The sequence below is a fragment of the Panulirus ornatus genome, chromosome 2 (assembly GCF_036320965.1).
Source record: "Panulirus ornatus isolate Po-2019 chromosome 2, ASM3632096v1, whole genome shotgun sequence".
NCBI classification, from domain to species: Eukaryota; Metazoa; Arthropoda; class Malacostraca; order Decapoda; family Palinuridae; genus Panulirus; species Panulirus ornatus.
In genome coordinates this window covers 49,245,598-49,266,633 of record NC_092225.1, presented here as the reverse complement: position 1 = coordinate 49,266,633, position 21,036 = coordinate 49,245,598, and the positions used below count along the sequence as shown (strand labels likewise).

Below are 21,036 nucleotides of genomic sequence, written 5' to 3'. Positions count from 1 at the left end.
GGAGAAAGAATACTTCCCACGTATTCCCTGTGTGTCGTAGAAGGCGACTAAAAGGGGAGGGAGCGGGGGGCTGGAAATCCTCCCCCTCTCGTTTTTAATTTTCCAAAAGGAGAAACAGAGAAGGGGGCCAAGTGAGGATTTCCCTCAAAGGCTCAGTCCTCTGTTCGTAACGCTACCTCGCCAACGCGGGAGATGGTGAATAATATGAAAAAAAAAAAAAAAATATATATATATATATATATATATATATATATATATATATATATATATATATATATATATATATATATATATGGAGTCTCGCAGTTCCAGTGTGGTACAGTGAGAGCGCTGCTTTAAGATTAATAACGGCGGCCAGTGTGCGCAGTCCTTTTGTTTTTGTAATCAGTGGAATGGCCAGGGGACCTTCCCCGGCCTCTGGAAGTGGTGCCATCCATAGAGTCAAGAGACTACACAGAGGAAGCTCTCTTTATGAGAGTCCTTTCTTCAAGGGCTCTTTTATGAGACTGGGTATTTTTTTTATCATATTTAATCCCTTTATAGAATGATCACTCCCTTTAATCTACTGCCGGGGTTGAGATCATTAAGGAGAAGCCGTAAGCTTCATCACAAGACTCAGTGTGAGGTACCACTAGTGTCACCTTGAACATGATGTGCAGAGTTGGGAGAGTTCGTGTGGCAGGGAGAGGATCAGTCAAGGGTGTCTTGTTATGACCGACGCTTTTTGATTTTTTTTTTTTCTTTCTACAAGTTTATAAGATTTTGTACAATTTGCAGGTGTTAGAGAGAGGGGGAAAGGGGAGTAGGGGTTTGGAGCTCTGTCTGTTGTTTTCATAGCCTCTCTATCTCTCTCTCTCTCTCTCTCTCTCTCTCTCTCTCTCTCTCTCTCTCTCTCTCGTACTTGCATCGAGAGAGAGAGAGAGAGAGAGAGAGAGAGAGAGAGAGAGAGAGAGAGAGAGAGAGAGAGAATCCTCAGAGCAACACATGTGTTTCCCGGTGGACACTGGTGATCTAACACTCGTGTTTTCCATTAGGTTAATCTTGATCGGCCTTGCAGTCGGGACCAGTAGGCTCACATGAGGAGCTTATCCATGTTCTATCAGACACTAGAGACCACGGGATGCGGTATCCCACGCTACCCTCACGGTGATGGCAATCCTGCTCAGTCTACTGTGAGGAAGTAGAACTGTCGAGGACCCGGACAACACCAGCGACTGCGGAATTACTTTGGGAAATCGGGCAACGCGGCTACCATTATGGAGGACGCTGATAGTGTGTGACAGAGAGCAGTGAACCGTGTGGGAGAAATATTATATGGCCGCATTATGTGACTCTCCCCTGTCTCTCCCCCGGTCGCTCTCCCCGGTTTCTCCACGGTGGAGCTGTGATATAGGAATGGCGTGTCCCTTCTGGTTGGCCCCCATCGCAGTGAATGCAAGTTTGGTTTTCTCTTTTTTGTGGTGTAGGAATAAAAAGTAACAAGGACTCGTTTCGTTCAAGTTTTGATCACTAATAAATCAGTTCATCGAAGTGAATTCAGTAATTGATATAAAGGAAAAGTTCCTAATTCATAGGTCCTAATATGAAAAATCTAAATCCATAAATTTCTTTTTTGCAAATATCTAATTCAAACTTAATCCTTAGATGTTTGAAACTAGATACCAAACTTTAAATTTATTCATAAAGAAATGGAAATATCACGTATTTCCCGCCAACATGACCTTGCCTATTGCTGTTGCCAGCGGAGGTCGGGAGAGAGATGATTCGACGTCACAGGTCATGTCGTGACTTCGTATAATCCAGAGGTTCCACGCCATCCCAGCTACGTCTGTGGACGTGCTGAAGGTGGAACAGCTGAACCCATACGATAGCAATGTACTTGTCAGTGTCTGTGTAGATCAATACGTTCTTTCGCCCATGTGAAATAGATACTGTTTTCAACCAAAATGGGTTGTGGAATTTGGTTCCGTCCTCCTCCTCCTGTTCACCTCGACGTTTCGCTTTACTTGGCATACGTAGTGTCTCGCGCTACCTCGCTCCCTCCTGTCGCTCCTCCTCGCACTACGCACTTCGCCAACACCCTGCCTTCAAGCACCCCACTGTTCAAGCACCCTGTCTCCAACACCCCGCCCCTCCTACACCACTCTTGGCCTTTATTTCTGTCCCCTGCGTAATATGAGAGACACTTAAGATCGTTTGATTAACGAGTATCCGTCTCGGTGTTTGTGCATCTTGATTTCATTTACCTTTTTTGTATTCCTGGTAGGGATGATAATAATAATGATAATAACTAATGATAATAATGATTATCATGATTAATATTATTCCTAATTCTGCAGGTGATATTGTTAATTCGACATCAATAATATATCTTCCAAAGGAATACGGGGGAAATCTTTTAATGTCGACTTTTCATAGAAAATCGCAATATAACATTTACAAATCCTGTAAGAGAAAGAAATATATATTTTTTTCCCCGTCGTTCTTAAAGATCAGTTAAAACCAGCCGTAGTTGCTATTCTTGCATCGCCATGAACTATTAAAGACCTTGTATGTGAGGTATTACTCGTAGAAAGGTCGAGGGTAAACTTGTGCCGCTGGGCCGGAAGCAAAGTTTGGCCAGGGAATGTTAGATTTGCGTCGTGGCCTTTGAGTAGGTACGTTGGAGTAGTTCGGAAGTTGGTGTACAGCTCAAGTTGAACTTGTTCATGTACATTGACAAATACGTCTCTAGTTTAAGAAATGGACTGCGTAATATATATATATATATATATATATATATATATATATATATATATATATATATATATATATATATATATATATATATATGTATATCTCAAAAAGCGAGATATACATAAGTATACTTATGTAAGTAGGAGAGATGGCCAGAGAGCGTTATTGGATTACGTGTTAATTGACAGGCGTGCGAAAGAGAGACTTTTGGATGTTAATGTGCTGAGAGGTGCAACTGGAGGGATGTCTGATCATTATCTTGTGGAGGCTAAGGTGAAGATTAGTATGGGTTTTCAGAAAAGAGGAGTGAATGTTGGGGTGAAGAAGGTGGTGAGAGTAAGTGAGCTTGGGAAGGAGACCTGTGTGGGGAAGTACCAGGAGAGACTGTGTACAGAATGGAAAAAGGTGAGAACAATGGAAGTAAGGGGAGTGGGGGAGGAATGGGATGTATTTAGGGAATCAGTGATGGATTGCGCAAAAGATGCTTGTGGCATGAGAAGAGTGGGAGGTGGGCTGTTTAGAAAGGGTAGTGAGTGGTGGGATGAAGAAGTAAGAGTATTAGTGAAAGAGAAGAGAGAGGCATTTGGACGATTTTTGCAGGGAAAAAATGCAATTGAGTGGGAGAAGTATAAAAGAAAGAGACAGGAGGTCAAGAGAAAGGTGCAAGAGGTGAAAAAAAGGGCAAATGAGAGTTGGGGTGAGAGACTATCAGTAAATTTTAGGGAGAATAAAAAGATGTTCTGGAAGGAGGTAAATAGGGTGCGTAAGACAAGGGAGCAAATGGGAACTTCAGTGAAGGGCGTAAATGGGGAGGTGATAACAAGTAGCGGTGATGTGAGAAGGAGATGGAATGAGTATTTTGAAGGTTTGTTGAATGTGTCTGATGACAGAGTGGCAGATATAGGGTGTTTTGGTCGAGGTGGTGTGCAAAGTGAGAGGGTTAGGGAAAATGATTTGGTAAACAGAGAAGAGGTAGTAAAAGCTTTGCGGAAGATGAAAGCCGGCAAGGCAGCAGGTTTGGATGGTATTGCAGTGGAATTTATTAAGAAAGGGGGTGACTGTATTGTTGACTGGTTGGTAAGGTTATTTAATGTATGTATGACTCATGGTGAGGTGCCTGAGGATTGGCGGAATGCGTGCATAGTGCCATTGCACAAAGGCAAAGGGGATAAGAGTGAGTGCTCAAATTACAGAGGTATAAGTTTGTTGAGTATTCCTGGTAAATTATATGGGAGGGTATTGATTGAGAGGGTGAAGGCATGTACAGAGCATCAGATTGGGGAAGAGCAGTGCGGTTTCAGAAGTGGTAGAGGATGTGTGGATCAGGTGTTTGCTTTGAAGAATGTATGTGAGAAATACTTAGAAAAGCAAATGGATTTGTATGTAGCATTTATGGATCTGGAGAAGGCATATGATAGAGTTGATAGAGATGCTCTGTGGAAGGTATTAAGAATATATGGTGTGGGAGGCAAGTTGTTAGAAGCAGTGAAAAGTTTTTATCGAGGATGTAAGGCATGTGTACGTGTAGGAAGAGAGGAAAGTGATTGGTTCTCAGTGAATGTAGGTTTGCGGCAGGGGTGTGTGATGTCTCCATGGTTGTTTAATTTGTTTATGGATGGGGTTGTAAGGGAGGTAAATGCAAGAGTCCTGGAAAGAGGGGCAAGTATGAAGTCTGTTGGGGATGAGAGAGCTTGGGAAGTGAGTCAGTTGTTGTTCGCTGATGATACAGCGCTGGTGGCTGATTCATGTGAGAAACTGCAGAAGCTGGTGACTGAGTTTGGTAAAGTGTGTGGAAGAAGAAAGTTGAGAGTAAATGTGAATAAGAGCAAGGTTATTAGGTACAGTAGGGGTGAGGGTCAAGTCAATTGGGAGGTGAGTTTGAATGGAGAAAAACTGGAGGAAGTGAAGTGTTTTAGATATCTGGGAGTGGATCTGTCAGCGGATGGAACCATGGAAGCGGAAGTGGATCATAGGGTGGGGGAGGGGGCGAAAATTTTGGGAGCCTTGAAAAATGTGTGGAAGTCGAGAACATTATCTCGGAAAGCAAAAATGGGTATGTTTGAGGGAATAGTGGTTCCAACAATGTTGTATGGTTGCGAGGCGTGGGCTATGGATAGAGATGTGCGCAGGAGGATGGATGTGCTGGAAATGAGATGTTTGAGGACAATGTGTGGTGTGAGGTGGTTTGATCGAGTAAGTAACGTAAGGGTAAGAGAGATGTGTGGAAATAAAAAGAGCGTGGTTGAGAGAGCAGAAGAGGGTGTTTTGAAATGGTTTGGGCACATGGAGAGAATGAGTGAGGAGAGATTGACCAAGAGGATATATGTGTCGGAGGTGGAGGGAACGAGGAGAAGAGGGAGACCAAATTGGAGGTGGAAAGATGGAGTGAAAAAGATTTTGTGTGATCGGGGCCTGAACATGCAGGAGGGTGAAAGGAGGGCAAGAAATAGAGTGAATTGGAGTCATGTGGTATACAGGGGTTGACGTGCTGTCAGTGGATTGAAGCAAGGCATGTGAAGCGTCTGGGGTAAACCATGGAAAGCTGTGTAGGTATGTATATTTGCGTGTGTGGACGTGTGTATGTACATGTGTATGGGGGGGGGGGGGGGGGTTGGGCCATTTCTTTCGTCTGTTTCCTTGCGCTACCTCGCAAACGCGGGAGACAGCGACAAAGTATAAAAAAAAAAAAAAAAAAAAAATATATATATATATATGTATGTATTAAGGTATGATTTATTAAAGTATCTCTTGCCAAATCTTAAAATGAATCCATGCAACAATGAATTAGATGTAAAGATGAGGAACGTTACACAGATTTAAGCCGACTACAAAAGTGGGGTTGATTTATGAGTCTGTTTATTACCATAATGTTCATGGTCGTCGGGACAGGGCTGTTCTAGCAGTCTGTTCGAGCCAGCTTGAGTTCGATGCACTTTTGGTGGCGAAACTGCTGCTCGAGGGCGAGTCATCTCAGGTGGCAGTAGGTGACGGTGGCGAGGATGGTGCAGTAACTGTATTCTCAAAACTATCGGATGATGATTAGGTGGTGTGTGTGTGTGTGGAGTACCAGAATGGTCGACGAGTTCAGTGCCTCATGACTAATGGTGTAAGATGTAGCGGGGATGTTGAACTCGCCTGTCCCTTTCTCCATGCCTTCCTACATTTGTTGATCTTCTTGTGTGCTGAGTTGACGAGGAGTGTAGATACGATAGGTGATAGATTTCTTTATGGTTCTGACCTACTTTCAGTTGTTTTTGTACCTTCTATACGGACACGAAAGATCCTGGTAGGACTGAATAGCCTACAGAGGAATCCAGCGAGTCGGTAAGGGTTGAAGATTTTTGGGTTGCATCTTCGAAAGTGTTGCATTCTGGATGCTCAAGAAATGAGTATCGACTGCGAACGGAATTGGAATTTTTAGGGGCAGAGCCCATTGGATTTCGATTTCGTCATCTTAAATCACACGGACCCTGCATATGTGTGTGTGTGTGCGTGTGTCTGTGTGTGTGTGTGTGTGTACTGTAGTTACAAGGAGGTTTCTCTGTTCTTGACTAGGTGAACTAAGTTGGCCTGCAGCATAACCTTGCCCACAAGGTTGAGCTGGCCTTTGGGTCTACGGTCCATTGATGAGTAAAGAAAAAAAGGATCATTATTTTAGACTAAAGCAACATTAATACAGTATAGGAATAGGACAAGAATCGAATGCTTTGTTTTATCATGTTAAAAATTATGGCTATTGTATTGACTGGACTAACGCTAATTCACTTATTAACTGTAACTCCTTTACCACGAGAAATATCATTGAATCTTTTATTATTAAATACACAAAGAATTGTAACAGTAATATTAGTGAAGGTCTGTACAAACTGGATAGCTTTGTCGACATAAAGGTTTTATGACAAGCGTTATGCTAGACCCGAACAACGACAACCCGCACACCACCATCCGGTAACACTTGTTTACCAGTGGCATCTTAGTTACGTCTCTTCCTTATATATCAACCGGCTGTTCGTCTTTCTCATTCTTGTATCTGCCCTGACCTTGTGATCATTGCACGAAAGTGCACTTGGGAACTTGTTTCATTTTCCTGTGGTTAGATAAATATGATGTGTATATATATATATATCATCCCTGGGGATAAGGGAGAAAGAATACTTCTCACGTATTCCCTGCGTGTCGTACAAGGCGACTAAAAGGGGAAGAAGCTGGGGCCTGGAAATCTTCCCCTCCACTTTTTTAATTTTCCGAAAGAAGGAACAGAGAAGGGGGCCAAGTGAGGATATTCTCTCTTAAGGCTCAGTTTTCTGTTCTCGGCTCTACCTTGCTGACGCGGGAAATGGCGAATATGTATGAAAAAAGAATATATATATATATATATATATATATATATATATATATATATATATATATATATATATATATATATATATATATTATGTAATAATTATACTTTATATGCTTACCTCGTGTATAGGTCGATCCAAGTTTTTGAGGGTAATGGAACAACAAATTAGGGTAATAAAGCACCATATATTGTGGCATATAAAACTTATTTCAGAAAATTCTCACAAAAAAACACACCACGTCCTATAAACTGAGGGTCACTGGGTCTGGAACACCGAGCGCCGAGGGCAAATAGTTTACCATTTATCATTACGGCACTTTACTCTGAGACGCGGGTAGTTTCAGCAAAAATATTGTATATTTCCATTCAAGTTTTTATTGAATTCAGTTAGGATAGAGTATTATTGTAATTCAACAGGTTATTTAAACTGAATATTCATTTTAAAGGCGATTACTGTAACATCTTTTGAAGAACGGAAGAACGTCAAATGTTTTCATAATTTTAACCCATTTTCCACTGTAATGCGTGCGTCATTTCAGCAAAAATATGTATCCGTGAATGTATTATACCAAGCACAGTATGAATAGAATATCATTGTAACGTAACAGTATTCTAAGTGAAAAATATAAAAAAGTAACCTTGTTTTCATGTATTTTATCCTATTTTACCGTGAAATACATCACGTTTCAGCAAAACAGCTGTCTATTTCTGAGAATATATTCATTCAGGCATAGTTAAGGTAAAATATACCTGTGATGTAACAGTTCTTTTAACTGAAAAAGATTGGAAAGACGCTTACCGTCTAGCTGATACGGCAGAACCCTGGTTGCGGAGGTTATGTATTTGCATCGGCCCTTTCTGAGCAGCCTAATTACCTTACGTTGAAATTGTCTTGCTTCTTATCCAGAAATATGACAAGTTTGTATATAATACAATGTTACGGTACTTTTGATTATTAATTGGTATATATTTTACGTCTTCTTTGTTTACTGGCAGTAACTGGTAAGTATTTTTCGTGCCTGAAGCTGAAAGTTTTCCCTAGTCCTTCCCAACATGCATGGATTTCAGTCTCATGAAAGCGTTGCTCGTGTATAGGTCAACCCCCTAATCATTTTGCCTGAAAATTTGGTCTTAAAAACTCGAACTATACACGAGTATATATATATTGTGTGTGTGAAAAAAAGTTTTTCCTTATCGTGAATGACTCATTTTCTACTCGAGACTGAATAGATAAGGTGAGACTAAGGTAGAATCCCACTGGCTTCCTCGAGTGATAATGCTCCAAGTGTGAGAGATTTGCCCAATTGTGTATATTCATCTGCTTTTTTGGGTTGTCTTTTTTTCTCTGCATAAGTCTAATATTGCTTACCAGCAGTTTTTTATGAATAAGAATTTCAAGTTTGATACAATGTTAATCTACATTATTTTCATCTTTTCAGGTAAGTCGTACTGGAGGGACTACTGGATCGACGTTGCAATGACAAGAAATCAAGGTAAGTGATAGAAATTTTGGTGAAAGTATCAAATATTTTCATTTATAGAATTTAAATGTTTTCGTCCCGTTTTGCTGCATTTGGGAGGCAGCAACCGTTGTTTCTGACTATCGTTGCGACCATGGATGGATTGGCCCTCGTTACCTAAGGGAGCTAAAGCAAAATTAAGACGCAGATATTTACGTTCTGTAAGTTTGGGGTTTGAGGACCATTACCGTACCAGGCTTGCGTAATTACTTCCCAGAACAAATTCTCAATCATATACGTCTTTGCAATTTTGTTTTCCCTTATATTATTCTGATCCAGTATCAGGTCTTGGAGCGTTCCAGGAGCTGCATATTCCTAGACGTGCTCTGATGTATCATTTCTGGAACATGAGTAATGACCTGAGGTGCATAAAGGTGATCACCTCGATAGATAACAGGCACTACCCGAGCTGCCTTACTGATCTTTGCCCGCGTGTTGGGTCAGTACGCACGCTTAATATTGTGACGTTGTTAGTCAACACGAGGTTTAGGAAAGCTGTCCAGTGTAAAAACTGAAGGATCTGGTCATATTCTTATGCAGGGAGATAACCACACATTTCTGAGGGTTTGAGATAATGTTTGTCTTCACTCCCGTGTCATCGAAATGTGTTGCACGGACAAGAATAAAGGGAACACAATCTAGCTGAGATAGGCTCGTATTTGGAGATCCCCTGTGGTCATAGACTGGATGATAACTAGGCTACGTCGTGTGTCTTCTGACATTCAATAGGAGATACAGCCCCAATCTAATCATACACGCTCATACCAGGCTATATAACGGTGATTTGATGGGAGCACTTCTTGATGATTATAGCGCAGGGAAAGCTTTAGTAGTGACCACAAGAGTCGGATGCTTTTGAGTGATGTAGACAAACGAGGAAATGCAATCCTAAACATGCTTTTAGAATATTTGTGTTGAAGGGTAGAAGGTTTGGTTTGTCTTCTGTTATCCTTTTAACGACATAAACTACCAGTATTTTACAAACAAAAATGCATATATATATATATATATATATATATATATATATATATATATATATATATATATATATATATATATATATATGTATATTCATTAAGGTTTTAAGAATACCTCAAAAGAAAGCACTTTGTAATCTGTAGGTCTAATAATAGTTTGCACTAATACCTAACTCTAAATGCAGGACAATTCTGTTTCTTTAAGATTTTTGCATGATACAGAGATTCGAAAATACTCTGCAGAATTAACCGAAAACCCGTTTTTTCTTAACTGTCACCGTAAATGCAGTTTGACTGAGATCAGACTTTCTTGCCTTTATCATCGGCTTCGTGTGAGGCACCCAACTTCATTCGCATGATTTGGATAAGATAGCTCAGTGGGGTAGACGAAATCAAGTTAAATTCAATGCCTCCAAGACTCAGTTTCTGCCTATTTCTCTGTCGAAAACTATTCACAACTCACAACCGACGAGAGTTATCACAGACGGTGATATGTGCTGAATGGGAAGCTATGGAAGGTGAGTGTTTCCATGCTTGATATGCTTGATCTCTTGCCTGAATGGCCTGGAAAAAGAGATCGTCGTGGAGGAAGAGGGTATAAATGCTACCATTCCCTCAAGAATACCCTCTGCTCTGCGTTTGGTGAAGGCAGAAACATCACCACATAAGAGTAATTTACCCAAGGAAATTTAAGGTATTTTCGCAGGCTGTTCCAGTCAACTTTGTCGGTGCCGATATCTACGTTTAGAAGGGGCCCCTAGAGGGGGAGGTGCCGTAGTTACATTTATGCGAGTAAAGTCAGTTGAACTAGCTGGTGGCGAGATTGTGTAGTTACAATGGGATAGACTAGGGTGAAAAACAGATGAAAAATATGGAGAGTGGTCAGGAAGGGTGGGAGATGTGCTCTACATCGTTGAAATTGGAGAACGTGTGGGCTTGAATCCCTTCACCATTCGTATGGGAGGAATTCAACCATTTCCTATGGTGAACGTTGAAATCTCCGAGGTAGAGGATCTCGGCTTGCGGATTAGAGGGGTGAGAGGATGTTAGTTTCATGGCAGCAGTTTAGATAGACTAAGAAAGGCAACTTTTGTAGAAATAAGAAAGCAGTAGGCGAAACAAAGGAAGAGCATGGTAGTTGGGAGACAGACCTTGAGCCAGATAACAAGAAACTTTAGAGATTCCAGGTTCACAAAGCGTGCAATAGGTGTGTTGATTCTGGAGTAAGCACAGACACCACGTTTGAAACGGAAATGTGAGTGGAGATTATAGATGTATATGAAAAAGGGACTTGTGAAAATTTCATTGGTCAACTGAGTCTGTTGAGAGGAGAGGTACTAGAGAGATGATGATCAACAGGAGAGAGGTTACTAGATCGGCATCGAATGTTGGTGTAGTGAATACAAAAAAAGAGGGTCTATCAGAGAGGCAAAGGTTGTGGGAGGGTCCAGTACTGCTACTGTCTGAGTTCACCCTCTCATTGGCAGTAGAATCTCACCCTCTCATTGGCAGTAGAGTCAGACAGGAACCCGAAGATTCTTGTGACGACAGGTTTCTTAAATCAAAACATACTACCTTTCTCCCCTCTCTTCTTATCCACACACAAATAGACACCCCATCCTGAGCCTTCGAATATGATGAGCGCTCTTTGCTTGAATCCTCCTCCTGAGTAATCTTTTAGAAACTGAAATATCTAAGTAGAAGGGGAGGGTTTCCAACCCCCACTCCCGCGTCTTCAGTCGCCTTCTACGACATGCAAGGAATCCGATGGGAGAATTCCTACTCCCCTACCCATATATATATATATATATATATATATATATATATATATATATATATATATATATATATATATATATAATATGTGTGTGTTTATATTATCTATTATTATTGATTCATTTATATGTATATTTGTTACATTAATTATTTTCCCGTAGTTTTCCAGTATACGATCCTTCTGTAAAATGCGATCGCTTTCCAATACTCCTTTGTCAAACGTTTGAAGTTATAATTGGTTTTGTTGGTTATTGGCGAAAGAATCCTCCTCCTCACCCCCGTTAAACATTTTTATTTTGTTAGGTTCCAATTGGCTATCAACAGCTGAATGGTCATTCAGCTAGAATCCATACCAGGTACGTTAGATATTCATAAAAAAAAAGAAAGAATATCATTGGGTAAAAAAATGTTGAATAATTGTTTTAAGATTTTTTTTTACTTTTCCACTGATGACTTGAGATTAGACAAATAGAGATGATGTGATTAGGGTCGTATATTCATTATCATGGTGATGATGATTATGATTGATCATGATTATGATGATGATGATGATGGATATTAACGTAGTTACTTCGAGGTTCGGACTCTGACGCAACGAGCACAAGAGATGCCCTCGTCTCTGCTAGTGTTGATCACTTGGTAATCATAATTACAGACGGTCAGTTAATTTGTCCCGTTCTCACTCACTGTGGCTGGAGCTGCACCCGACCTGTGTAATTATTCACTGATTACCGGTGACGTAGGCGGGGAAGTATTTGCTCAGCCGCTAACGAGTTAACCTCGAAGTTCAAACGCTGAGGACTCTTCCAGGGTGATTACATCAGGTCTGATATGAGATGATCAGTCAGAACTTTATGTAAAGACTAAGACGAGATTAATGTTGGAATTTCTCCTGGACAGGTGTTCGTATTTTCATTGGATATATATATATATATATATATATATATATATATATATATATATATATATATATATATATAGAGAGAGAGAGAGAGAGAGAGAGAGAGAGAGAGAGAGAGAGACATACAGACTTAAGATTTGTAGCACTCTTGATTGATTGTGTGTGTGTGTGTGTGTATGTATTGCACTTCATATGTATTTGATCCGTCGAAAACGACTGTATGATCCTTGAACATGGCAGTGTGACCCCTGAGCGAGATGGTATTACCTTTAGATATGATGGCTTGGTCTTTCTCCTGACTCGTAAGTTTCGAACCGAAAGTCAAACCTTCACACCCAAGGGTCTTACCGTCGTGCTCAAGGGTCGTACCGTCGTGCTAAATGGTCGTACCGTCGGTGCTCAAGGGTCGTGTCGGCGTGTTCAAGTGTTGCACCGTCGTGCCTAAGGATCATACCGTCGTATTCATGTGTCGTGCCGTCGTGTTCATGGGTCATAACGTTGTGCTCAAGACAGCACCCTCTTGCTTCAGAGCTTCATAGATATTGACCTGTAATTTCGACATTTGAACACACACACACACACACACACACACACACACACACACACACACACACATTAAACAGATTCGCAAACAAGTTTTCTTTCGAGTTATTCTCCTGTCAATTGTTGGATTAATCGGATTAAAACATTACCACCAGTTAGTGTCATTACCACTGAACCCTTTTTGATAACGTCACACGACGGGAACTGTAGAGCCGACCCTGCCAACATTCCCAATAAATCCATTTTCTGTATAGCGAGAGATCATTTAATTAGCATGCAAGATTACTCTGTTGGGGGGGGGGGGGGGGTGTAATCTCTCCGATATCGGCGCACTTGGGCGTACTCCATCAGGCGGAACAAGGAGGGGTCATGCACAACCTGTGAAATGACTCGTCAGCGCCTGTAAATCGTGTTATCCCACGCCCGGCTTCAGCTTATTCAATTAGCTTTTAGAATCAAGTATTCATGGACTACTGTGCCGAGACGACCTTCCCTCCCTCCTACCCTCCCTCTCTCCTTCTCTCCCTCCTTCCCTACCTCCCTCCTACCCTCCCTCCCTCCTTCTCTCCCTCCCTCCCTCCTTCTCTCCCTCCCTCCCTCCTTCTCTCCCTCCCTCCGTCTCTCCCTCCCTCCCTCCCTCCCTCTCTCTCTCTCTCCTTCCCTCCCTCCCTCCCTTCTTCCCTCCCTCACTCACTCGCTTGCTAGCCAGGCCTTATCCCTCTACGTCCGCTGTGCACATTTTCTCTCACTTCCATCTGCGAGGACGTTCATTGCAAAAAAAAAAAAAAAAGGGTTTTAGGGAACCATTGAATACACTGAACATTGAGAGTTTTGCGAGTCGTGTATCAGTTCACTAGATATAGTTACGAAGGGGTTTTAAGTAGCCATTAATTACAGGGAACGCAAAGAGTATTAGGAATCGTTTATCAGTGAATTCTATGCTTACAAATGGTTTTAAGGACCGATTACAAAGGGCTTTAGGGATCCTTAGTGTAACTAATAAGAGACTGTGTCCATTAATTACATTAATCTCAAACTGTGCACAGAACTGTTTCATTTATAATCAGGATGGTTGAAAAAGCCATTAATTATACTAAACCAAAGGAATAAGATACACATTACTTGCATTGATTAAAAACGCTATAGGAACTATGAATTACATTAAAGTACAATGGGGTTTAAGGACTCGTTAATCTTAAAGCATTAAGGAACCATTAATCAAGTGAATCACAAAGGGTTAAAGGCACCATTAAGGACACAAATGTTAAAAGGGCTTTACGGAACCTTTAAGAGCCTTAATAAACTACTTTTTGTTTTCTCGATACCGGGAGAGTAATTAGATGTGTTCACTGTACACTCAGGGAGTATTGAAAGAAAACAAATGATGGAAAATGGAAATGTATTCGGCATATCGGAAAATCCCAGCATTAAAATGGTTTAATTCTGTCCCGTTGGATGTGTCTGTATTTAATCGAGTGAAGGTGTAAATGCGCCCAAACGTTGAAATTTACGTCCGTGAGACGACGCTTGTACATGAACGTGTGAAAAAGAAAATTGCATCGATATTGTAGTTGTAGAGATGACGGTGTGTATTGTGGGCAGTGAACGGTTCTTCGAAAGATACAGGGACGAAACAACCCGAGGCCACAACACGGAACTAGAAAAGAAACTTGTAAGGAAAGGTTGTAAAATAGTGCTTTTAGGGTATAAGAATAGGGGATGAATGGAAGAAATGTGTTTTGAGAGTGTGATAGTGGAAAGCATATTGAAGTTTCATAAGTTGTATGATAGTAGAGAAAGTTCAAGAGATGGGGCCCCGAGAGTGTAGAACTCCCTCCCCGTACACTACAGATGGGGCCCCGAGAGTGTAGAACTCCCTCCCCGTACACTACAGATGGGGCCCCGAGAGTGTAGAACTCCCACCCCTCACGGTACAGATGGGACCCCACGAGTGTAGAACTCCCTCCCTGTACAGTACGAACAGATGGCTACAAATATATAATTACACATATGTACAACATTGGTCAAATGTCCACTCCTGACCCAGGTTCCCGTCTTTTCCTTCTGCCTCGCAACAAACAGGGTTGATCACACACACACACACACACACACACACACACACACACACACACACACACACACATCGTTAAACAGCTAAGATAGGAAGGCATCATTCAGTATTCACCTTGCCTGATCCAACCTTTGAGACTAAAGGTTTTGCTAAATCTGGGACGACGCTGTAACGTCACAGATCGTCACAGTGTCAAGAGTGACGTTATCACCGCTTCCCTGGAATGTTAACTGTGACGTCATAGTCACCTCAGTGTACGTCAAGTGTGACGCCATCGTTACCGTGTATGTCAAGTGTGACGTAAGCGTTATTATATATATATATAATCAAGTGTGACGCTCCCATTTCCCTAGTATGCGTTCTGTGACGCTTCTATATCCACATGAGATATCAAGTGTGACCTATCTTTTCCTGTAGACGTCTGATATAAGGTCACTGTGACCTTATGACAGGCCCAGAGCGAGGTTACTGTGGCTTCAGTACAGTTCAGCTGTGAGGTCATCGTGGCTTCATGGAGTCCATGTGTGAGAGAACATGTAGCCTTATTGACTCGGTCCATCTGTAACTACATAATGGCCTCATTTGAGTCCAGGCTGTGAGTAACATAGTGGTCCCCCGGCGTCCAGGTGTGAGTCAATAGTGGCCTCATTATATAAGCCAGGTACTAGATCCTCGCGACCTCGCATGAGGCAGCATGTAAGGAGGATGGTATATATGTAAACGTTAGTTATTGTTTCACTCGTAAGATATCAAAACATTTCCCCTTTCACGTTTGAAACTATTTCCTGTCCACTGCTCGGTGATTATATTGAGTGCATTATCTATATTAATAGTATGGAATCATTTCTATTAAAAGCGATTCTTCATTATTCACTGTCTGTTGTTTTCCCCCGTGACTTCCCGCAGCATTCATGGCGAATGATTCATGTCATCCATTATACTCGTGTATAAGTCGAGCAATTTGCATACTGATTACTTCTCGCTGTACTGTCATCCTCGTTAATCCTTTGACGACGACGATGCGGGCCTTGCATAACGAAGGCCTGGACTTTCAACTGACCCCTAAGGGTCGGGTCAGAGTTTACACCATCACACCGCTGTGCTCAAGGGTCGTACGCGCCGTGCTTCAAAGGTCGTACCGCCGTGTTTCAAAGGTCGTATCGCCGTGCTCAAGGGTCGTACCGCCGTGCTCAAGAGTCGTACCGCCGTGCTCAAGGGTCGTACCGCCGTGCTCAAGGGTCGAACTGCCGTGCTCAAGGGTCGAACTGCCGTGCTCAAGGGTCGTACCGTCGTGCTCAAGGGTCGTACCGCCTTGCTCAAGGGTCGTACCATCGCGCTCGAGTCGTACCATCCTTTTCCAGGCAATAATTTTATCAACCGTAATCAGGGAGGTAAATGCCCCCTGGGCTTCCCACTTCGATCACCCGCTCCCCAGGTCGGTGAGGGGAAGACCCGCCTGATAGTGGGACGGGAATCTCTTGTCGGTGTAGGACGTCTGGTTTGTCACACCGAATTCCGTCCGTAATGTCTGCTTGACATGAAGTAGCTCTACACACACACACACACACACACACACTTTGTTTTCTTTCTCACGATTAAGTGACGTCAACTGTCATATTGCGGTTACTCATCACTTTTTTACGTTAGCCGAGACTGCAAGGGCAACTGGGGCCTTAATCGAAGCCATCCCATTAACGCGCTATATATATATGGAGAGGATATATACATGGAGAGGATGAGTGAGGAAAGATTGACCAAGAGGATATATGTGTCGGAGGTGGAGGGAGCAAGGAGAAGAGGGAGACCAAATTGGAGGTGGAAAGATGGAGTGAAAAAGATTTTGTGTGATCGGGGCCTGAACATGCAGGAGGGTGAAAGGAGGGCAAGGAATAGAGTGAATTGGAGCGATGTGGTATACCGGGGTTGACATGCTGTCAGTGGATTGAATCAAGGCATGTGAAGCGTCTGGGGTAAACCATGGAAAGCTGTGTAGGTATGTATATTTGCGTGTGTGGACGTATGTATATACATGTGTATGGGGGGGGGGGTTGGGCCATTTCTTTCGTCTGTTTCCTTGCGCTACCTCGCAAACGCGGGAGACAGCGACAAAGTATAAAAAAAAAAATATATATATATATATATATATATATATATATATATATATATATATATATATATATATATATATATATATATATATATATATGCCCTACCCTGAGGCAAGTACCCCGATTTTATCGACCAACCCATAGAGGTGGATGAACATCTGGGTTGACTGTGGACCGACTGCAGCAACCAGGATTCGAACCTATGCGCTCGACCCGGGGCGACCCCATGAATACGTTACGGTCAGGAACGCTAACGGCTACACCACTTTTGTCCATCAACTTAATGTTCACCTTTAGATACATAATGTATGTCGATCACGATATTATTGCAATTGATTGCGATTTCATCTCTTAATGTTCTTTTCATCACCACCAAATGCATGATGTATACCACAGTATTTACTCTGTAGCACTTGCTGTATATCTGCTACCCTGAATGTGTAAACGTATCTCACTCGTGGGCTTATCCAAAGAGTGGAAGTGTACAGCCCCAACTTGATCTTAAGCTTCTTTCAGATTAAATATACTGTTATGACCTCCCAGTTTTGTAATATTTGAACTGTACATTTTGATCCGAATGGCTACCTTGATTTAGTGAACCGTTTTTGCTTTTTCTATATATTTTACACACACACACACACACACACACACACACACACACACACACACACACACACACACACACACCGTCCTTGTCTGGCTTAGGTTAGCGCAAGAGGAAGCAGTGCAGTATTAACGCTGCCAGATCCAACCTTTAAACCTGAAGGTTTTTCTAATTTCGGCGGACTGTCTTGTGACGTTGTTTGGCGTCATCGTTCGTCAGATGTGACGTCGTCTTCACGTCACAATGTGTCATTGCCCCTTACGATCCTCCGCCACCCGCTCTCTCCACCCCCAGACCCATGCACGACCCCATGACCCATAGACCCACCTCCCACGACCCACCATCCTCCCACAGCCCTCCGTCTCCCACAATCTACTGTCCCACCTCCCACGACCCACCCTCGCCTCTCGTCTCGCCGTCCCTCAAAACAAACACACACACACACACACACACACACACACACACACACACACAGGTCATATGACAAAATCAGGAAGATTATTCACACTTACGGATCCGACCTTGAAAACTGAAGACATTGCTGATTTTGTTGGGTTACCTTGTGACATTGTGTCGTCACTACATACCGTGTGACGTCTTCTTGATGTCATCATATATGTGACGCTACCAATGCCATAGTGTACCTTAATTGCAATGCCACTGTTGTCTGTGTATCACCTGTGACGCTGTGAGTACATGAGTTTATGCCATGTGTGACGGCGTTCTTACCTTCGTGTATGTTTAGGGTGACGCCTGTGTTACTTCAGCGTGTTACGTGTAACGATATCATTACGTTTGTGTAAGTTAGGTTAGAAGCCATATTGGTTACGCTCAAGATAAACTATGTTTCATGCTGTCATAATTAATGCTGAATTACATCATTGTGATGTATATCTGCAGCATTATATCCCAGGTGAAGCCATAGTCTTCAGTATATGCTTGGTATAAAGTCACTGTCTCCATTAGAGTGTGAGGAACACTTTAGCCTCATTATAGAATTAGTATGAGGACATTAACATCATTTTGTGGATTGTGTGAGGACATCGTAGCAGCATTGTAGACTGTGTGAGAATACCACACTCTCATTATAGACGAAATGTGAGGATATTTTAGACTCGTTATAAAATAATATAGAGTAAGTGTGAGGTCACTAGAGCCTCATTGTAGAAATCATGTATAGATATAGTAGATTCTGTGTGAGGACACTGTACCCTTGTTTTAGGCTGTGAGGAGACTTTGACCTTAATGTAGACTCAGTATGAAGATAATGTAGCATCAGTGTAGCATCATTGTGAGGGTACTGTAGCATCGTTGCAGACTGTGTGAGGACACAGGAGTCTGAGTACAAACTGTGTGTGTTTAGTCATTGTAGCCATAAAAGCGACTAAGTATGAGATCTTGGCCCGTCTTTGGACCATATATGAGGTCACCTTAGCTCTGCCACAGGTTCAAGGCGAGGTCATTCCATAGCCCAGGTTTAAGGTCATATTGGCCTTATTTTAGACCTGATTTTACGCTGCCGTAGCCTCACTGCCAGAAGCCTCAGAGTGTGGATGTGGATACTTCAGAATCAGGGAATGGTCTTAAGCTTCCGTACGTTGATATGAAGACTCCTTTAAAGCCACCAAAGGCACCCATTTTTACCTGGAGCAGCATCAGGGAGCCAAGCTTATATATATATATATATATATATATATATATATATATATATATATATATATATATATATATATTCTTTCATACCATTCGCCATTTCCCGCATTAGCGAGGTAGCTATATATATATATATATATGCAGAAAATCACAACAAACATGCGACTTGCTAAATGCAGAAATACAACTAGGAAACGGAAACGTGAGAATCCTTAACGCTTTCGAAAAGCGATCAGGATTCTCATGTTCCCGTTTCCTAGTGGTGTTTCTCCATATATATATATATATATATATATATATATATATATATATATATATATATATATATATATATATATATATATATATTGTTTTGTCGCTGTCTCCCGCGTTAGCGAGGTAGCGCAAGGAAACAGACGAAAGAATGGCCCAACCCACCCACATACACATGTATCTATATACACATCCACACACGCAAATATACATACCTATACATCTCATCGTATACATATATATACACACACACAGACAAATACATATATACACACGTACATAATTCATAGTGTCTGCCTTTATTCATTGCCATCGCCACCTCGCCACACATGAAATAACAACCCCCCTCCCCCCTCATGTGTGCGAGGTAGCGCTAGGAAAAGACAACAAAGACCCAATTCGTTCACACTCAGTCTCTAGCTGTCATGTAATAATGCACCGAAACCACAGCTCCCTTTCCACATTCAGGCCCCACAGAACTTTCCATGGTTTACCCCAGACGCTTCACATGCCCTGGTTCAATTCATTGACAGCACGTCGACCCTAGGTATACCATATCGTTCCAATTCACTCTGTTCCTTGCACGCCTTTCACCCTCCTGCATGTTCAGGCCCCAATCACACAAAATCTTTTTCACTCCATCTTTCCACCTCTAATTTGGTCTCCCACATCTCCTCGTTCCCTCCACCCCTGACACATATATCCTCTTGGTCAATCTTTCCTCACTCATTCTCTCCATGTGACCAAATCACTTCAAAACACCCTCTTCTGCTCTCTCAACCACACTCTTTTTATTACCACACTCTCTCTTACTCTATTATTACTTACTCGATCAAACCACCTCACACCACATATTGTCCTGAAACATCTCATGTCCAGCACATCCACCCTCCTGCGCACAACTCTATCCATAGCCCACGCCTCGCAACCATACAACATTGTTGGAACCACTATTCCTTCAAACATACCCATTTTTGCTTTCCGAGACAAAATCTCGACCTCCACACACCCCCCAAGGCTCCCAGAACTTTCGCCCCCTCCCCCACCCCACGACTCACGTCTGCTTCCACGGTTCCACCCACCACCAAATCCACTCCCAGACATCCAAAGCACTTCACTTCCTCAGCCTTTCTCCACTCAATCCCACCTCACAACTGACTTGACCCTCAACCCTACATAACCCAACAACCCTGCTCCCATTCACACTCACTCTCAACCCTCTTCCCTGACACACTTTACCAAACCCAGCCACCAGCCCTTGCAGCCCCCCACATGAACCAGCCACTAGCGCTGCACCACCAGTGAACAACAACCGACTCACCCCCCAAGCTCTCCCACCCACAACAGACCGCACACCCGCCCCCCCCCCCCAAAAAAAAAAAAAAAACCTCGCACTCACCCCCCCAACCACCCCATCCACAAACAAACCAAACAACCACGGAGACACCATATATATATATATATATATATATATATATATATATATATATATATATATATATATATATATATATATATATATATATATATATATATATATATCTTTTTCT

At 42.1% G+C, this 21,036-nt stretch overlaps 1 long non-coding RNA gene across 1 annotated transcript in view; it reads left to right on the top strand.

Moving 5' to 3' along the window:
- Positions 1 to 8,513: 8,513 nt before the first annotated feature.
- LOC139756346 (uncharacterized) overlaps positions 8,514 to 21,036 on the top strand; it is a 125,119-nt gene continuing 112,596 nt past the window's right edge. Inside the window, exon 1 of the long non-coding RNA XR_011714316.1 lies at positions 8,514 to 8,574. This is a non-coding gene — a long non-coding RNA (uncharacterized lncRNA). The remainder of the gene's footprint in view (positions 8,575 to 21,036) is intronic.